Source organism: Dendroctonus ponderosae, unplaced genomic scaffold (assembly GCF_020466585.1).
Source record: "Dendroctonus ponderosae isolate FM_Combo_2020 unplaced genomic scaffold, Dpon_F_20191213v2 Dpon_F_20191213_5, whole genome shotgun sequence".
Lineage (NCBI taxonomy): Eukaryota > Metazoa > Arthropoda > Insecta > Coleoptera > Curculionidae > Dendroctonus > Dendroctonus ponderosae.
In genome coordinates this window covers 1,406,750-1,412,913 of record NW_026018715.1, presented here as the reverse complement: position 1 = coordinate 1,412,913, position 6,164 = coordinate 1,406,750, and the positions used below count along the sequence as shown (strand labels likewise).

Sequence of the window (6,164 nt, the reverse complement as noted above, 5' to 3'; positions counted from 1 at the left end):
ATTTTATAACCGTAATTAATATATGTTTATATTATGTAAGATACCGTGTGCAGATCATCCAAGTCCGAGATTACAATAGAACATCAACCAAAATACTACATAAAACTGCGTAATCCAAACAATAGCTTTTCCTTATGACAGCAATTCCCATTATAATTAAGATAACGGCGCATTTCTCAAGCGATTATAAGGATTTATAGGGAAATCAAGGGAAAATCGCTGCGGTAGCATTAAGTCATAATCTACATATGGATTCCTCATTTAGCCACATACTTAATCCTAATACCGGTTGGGGTGGTAAGAAGCGATTTCGGCGTTCTTAATTGATCCTCATTTCCAGGAGTTTAAAGCTTCAATGGCTCCCTTTATGTATACAGGAGACTCCACAAACTTGGAAATCCTAAAATTTACTGGGAAATAATTATACTGTTTTTACACATATCGTTATCGACTTTTATTTCCTCGTTAATGGAGCATGTGAAATAACAACAAGGTATGAAATAATTCTTTCTGACCTTGCCTTATCTTGCGTTAAGGCAAAATCAGAATTTTAGTTTTGTTTCAAGGGGTCAAAATATAACTTTGAAGAAATTCCCGTATTCGACAAATATTTTAAGTTAGATTTTTGCAGACAATTGTTTGCTGTTTACCCGTAGATGAGATTCCCTGCTCGTATAAACGAAATACGGAAAGCGGAGGGAGAATACAACATCTCGAGTTGCTAGTGAAGTGTGTAATTAATCCGAAAATGCAGGTAATTTATGCCAAGAATGTTTATTGCAGTCGTGGAGCTAATTTACGGCCCGTCACCACTCGGATGGACGATCTTAGTAAGCGGATTAGGGCCACTGTAATGTTAGGAGTTTGGAAATTCAGGCTTTATTTTATGCAAACAAGTAATATCCGCAAGAAGATGCCCGTCAGATTAAATTAGTCCCATAATATCTTATCATCAGCTTAATTGAATGTTACAAGTCATTGAGGGTATTGAAAAATATCTAAATTGGATGTGGTAACGTTATACTGTAAATTTGGACCATTTAAGGGCTGTTTGTGAAGAGAAAATGAAACGAATTGAATAAGTTTATTACTAAATCAAAACGTTTTCCTTTTATTTCAGGACTTTAATAATAAAATTCTTGCTTCTCCGTAAAAATATTTAGTTTCATGTGATTTTTAGGTAATCAAGGCTTTAAAAGTTTCAGTACATATATATAGCAATAACAATATTAAGAAAAATAAATTTTATTCTTTTCAAAGAGGCCTGATGGGACAATGCTTTGCCGGTCCTTGCTTGCACATGTGTGAGATATGTTGAGCCCATAAAGTTGCAAATAAGTCTATTAATCTTAACTTATTCTACTCTATTTGAGGATGTCTTATTATTGTTATGTTCCTTTTTATTTTTTTTTATTTGATGAAATTGCAAGCCAGTGTAAATAATATTTCATGCATCTTTTAGGGAGGAAGATAATACGTCTTGACATTTGAGATATTTTGAAAGAAAAATAGACGATATGTTTATTTTCATGGAGTGCACATGACCTCACTATGTGTCCGTAATGCGGCAGAAGTCTTCATATTGCTTTCTTTATTTTATCAAGAACATAAACTTATAAAAAATTATCTAACCAATAAGTAGTACGGTTAAATAACCGTAAACATTTCACAAATATTAACTACAAATAATAAAGTAGATAAGCTTTTTAGATATTATTTCTTACTGCGATGAACGGAGGACAGAAATCACAAGGTCGGGGCTAGAAATTTAACTCAGTGTTGCCGTCATCAATTTTCTTTGCTTTTGAATTTATTTTATTCTTAAACGAAATAATCTATCTAACGCTTAGGAAAATCACAAATGAGCCCTGGAATTACATATTTTTCCTTTTCACACATCGTGTAAATATGAAAAATTGTAAATCATCAAGTGATATATGAGTTATTATTTGAACAAACTCGAAAAATCTGAAAATGTATCAAAGACAATACTTTTACTCAACAGAATACAAGAAAGAACCAAAAGTAGAAAATTTGAAAAGTATTTTTCAACTCACACTTAAGATCGTTTTTTAACTCAAACTTAACATCAGATGTCATTTAATTTTTTGATGATAGAAGATTCTCATATATCATTTTGGTTTAAGAAACAAATTGTAGAAACAAACAGGTTAAAAAAACATACAACTTGATCTGTCCATGTAATTTCAATTAGACTTTCCAAGAATAAAATTTGCAAAAGTTTGTAAACCAGTTTCTTTTCAAATTTAGGATTTGTTCTCAATTCCGCACGTACACTTCAGACTTCCAAATTGTCCACCATCCTGCATCTGTTAAATATCAGAATTAGCAGTCTTAATCTTTTGTCAGGCTCTTCTAATTAAAAGTCCTTTTTTCTGGGTAAAGCCTATTAGGAGAATTGTAGGAAGCTGAGAGTAATCACGTTGTAGCAGAAAAAGAAAAATAATTACTGCCCTGCTAAAGAGCTGAAAACTTTGCCTTGCTAAGAAGAATGTATTGAGAGAGAAAATGTATATTTCTATAATTCATTAAATCCGAAAACACAGTCGCAATCTGGAAAGAAATAAATAGCGTGATCTTCAATGATAAAAATTACAGTAATTACTCGACCAAACCATAGTCTGACCATAGAACTGACGCGTAACAGTTAAACTACCCTAATCCGATCGGCATTAATATTACAAAGTCCCGTTTAACAATATTAGCGCTATAATTTATTAATGGAAAGTATTAGCTTAGCATTTCAGTATAATTATACTTGGTTACAAAGCATCCAATTTGTAAGTCAGAGACATCTGGCTTCGGACGGTTATGAATAGTAAATGAAGACATGAATAATCGCAGTTGCGTTTCTTCACTTACCAATAAAAAAACTTTTCTGGATGGAAACTTGTAAAAAATAATTAACTAAATCAAATTTACTTGGTCACAATATTAGTATATAAACCGTTACTATATACAGGGAGATTAAAAATTGGCGTCATTCCTTTTAAGGGGTGATAAGGGCTCACTTGGAGAGTAGGCCAACAATTTTGGATATATTTATTTTGAAAATGTCTAGAAGATCTAAGAGATTAAAATCGAATTACAACTTTGTTATTAAGTATTATTTTGAAATGGTCATACGTTTGATAGGTAGCTTATAGAAATGCATTTGAAAAGAAAAATTACCATAGTTACTTCAAATCAATCAATTCTTAAATATTCAATTTTGTTTCACCTTAGTCTGGGGACTAAGGCGTATTAATATCCTTTTATTTTTTGCGATTATTTTAAAATCAACTATTTACAAACAAACATTTTTAAAACTTTAGTTGCGGTCGCATAATCCGGGAGTTTATTCCCAATTTGTCCCATAATTGAAAAAAATATTTTTCTTATATAGGAACTATTGCTTTCATTCGATTCTGAATTAAATCTGCCTAAATCTGATAGCGAATAGTTCTACAAGTGGTGTAAAAGTTTGACTATAAATGTCTCACATAATGCGAAGTTTGAAAATATAACTTTCTTTCAAGTTTGTTAACCCCTATCCATACAATTTAACTTTTTAATAGCAGTTTTTAAACAAAACTTCAGACTTTGACCCATTTTCGGTAAACTTTAATTTTAGCAATGTCTACCTACTACTTTGTCCCCCTTTAAAAAGTTTTCGAATTTAGAAGAAATTTGAACAAATCTGAAACTTTGTTTTGCGGATAAATTTTCGCCAACTTAAGAACTTGTTAACCAGTGACCTCTAGCAACTTTCTTTGGAAGTGCACTGAACTCTCTCAATGTTAAGGTGTAGTCAGGATCAAATGATTTGAATAGGAATACGAGAATATAAAAGTATATGAATTTTGTTCAATGTGTGTATTTTGGTTGTGTTCTTTACTCATCATTTTTAACATCGATACGATTTCCGATTTTTGTTATTGCGGTTATATATACAGGGTGACTCACTAAAGACTCAGAGGTAATTTTTTCGTTAAATTATAAAATCCTGCAAAAATTAACGTATGAGAGAATGATTCAAACCACGGCATAACGAGTTCAGTTTCATCGTCTATAATCATTGGCAATATATTCATTCATCATCATCATCATCCTCAGCCTCAGTTCGTTCATCTCTAGATATAGGCCTCTCTTATTCGTCGCGTTCACTTCTGTCGGTCGTCTGACTCATTCATGTGCTACCTACCAGTCTCTGGAGGTCATGTTTCCACCTCGTTCTTGGTCGTCCTGGGCCTTCACTCAGTTCGCTTCCTGGTCCACCTATTATCATCTGTGCTCATCAAATGACCAGCCCATTTCTAATTTAGCCTGATGCCGTCTTTTAGATTTCGGTCTTGTAGTCGTATTTGCATTTCTCAGCCCCCTCATTAAGTCTCCATGTTTTTGCGGCGTACTTTCAGGTTGGCCGGACATATTGGTCAAAAACTTGTGTTTTAAGATATTGTGGAAATTGGGAATTAAGGACGTAACTAAGTTTTCCATAGGCTGTCCGTCCATCCAAGCTGATTTCTTCTGTAGATCTCCGCTCTCTGGCTGTCGTTGTCGAAGGATTTTTTTGTCCAAGGTACACGTAGATACTCTTCCACGATATTAATTTTATCCTTGTCGTCAAGGTCAACATTAGCGACATTATTGGTATTAGACATTAGTTTTGCTTTTTCTGCGGTCATTTGTAGGCCGTAGATTTTTGCGGCGCTGTTTAACTGCTGTAGCATCGACAATACTCTCCGCAAGAAGTACAATATCGTCCGCAAAGCGAAGGTTATTTAATTGTTCACTATTGACGTTAACACCCTTGGCCTCCCATATCAGTACCTTAAAAATATCCGCCAGAGTTGTATATACAGGGTGTCGCAATAAGGATGGTAAGCGGCTGTATCTTGAAAATATTTTTTTGCAGAGTGTTGGGAAAAGTTTATAACAAATTTGAAGAAAATAATTTGCTGGAAATTAGTTTTAAATTTCTCGGATGACCACTAGATGTCGTAATTGCAAACGGTATTTTAAAAAGTCGATTTTATACAGAAATTGTCCCTATAAGTGAAACATCTAGTATGTTTAGTCAAATGATCATAAAAAAAAATTTCAAAATTATTTCCAGCAAATTCTTTTCGTCAAGTTTGTTATCAATTTTTTTTTTCGATCACTCTACAACATATACCTTCCAAGATATACCCGCTTTCAATTCCTCCCAATACTTTGACTATGATGGTTGGGTCGTTGTAGAGAGCGTTGATTAGCTGTATATATCGATATCGATACGGTATCTTTTGAGATAATTCAAAAAAGTCCATTATTCACGTGTATTGAACGCCTTTTTAAATTCGCTAAAAGCGAGGAAGACCTGTTGATTATATTGCAATAACTTTTCTATTATGTGCCTTAATGTGTGAATGTGATCAATCGTGCTATACCCCCAGCGAAAACTGGCTTGTTCCACTAGCTGGAATTCGTCAAGCTTTCTGGTAACGCTGTTTGTTATTGTTCTTGTCAGGAGCTTGTAGGTATAAGAAACCAGTGAGACCGGCCTGTAGTTTTTAATATCTTCCTTTCTTATAGAAGATAGTCACGACCGCGTTTGTCCATGCTTAAAGTATTTCACCTTTATCTGAGGATCTACGCAGTCATTGAAAAGTTTTTCTTGATACTCCAATAGTTTTAGGCCTCCCATCTTGATATATTTTATTATTATATCATATGGACCTGGTGCGATGTTATTTTTCATTTTCTTGACTCCAGTTTCAATTTCACATTTGCTTATGGCTGGTAGATCCTCGGTGTTGCACTTAGTTAATTTTGCTCTCTTATCGATAATATCAACCCAAAAACTAACCCTTCTCTCACATTAAAAGCAAAACAAATAAATCGTGTGCACAAATACCAATTTCTCGGTGTAGTCATAAATGCTCAAATGGATCCAGACGAACAAATTAAAACCAGAATACAGACGTCTCGAAATGCATTTGGCAAATACTCCTCAATGCTTGAAAAGAGAAGCCTAAACCTCCACATCAGAATAAGGTTCATGGAATGATATGTGTGGTCAGTATTGTTGTATGGGGTAGAGACTTGGACCTTGAAAGCTCAAATGACCAAAAAGCTTGAGGCGTTTGAAATGTGGCTCTATAGGCGCATCCTGAAAATAC

At 33.9% G+C, this 6,164-nt stretch overlaps 1 long non-coding RNA gene across 1 annotated transcript; it reads left to right on the top strand.

Annotated features, from left to right (window-relative positions):
* Positions 1-353: 353 nt before the first annotated feature.
* Positions 354-1,011, top strand: LOC125504610. Its single transcript, XR_007281591.1, has 3 exons — positions 354-493; positions 632-729; positions 784-1,011. It is a non-coding gene; the product is annotated as an uncharacterized LOC125504610 (long non-coding RNA).
* Positions 1,012-6,164: the final 5,153 nt, after the last annotated feature.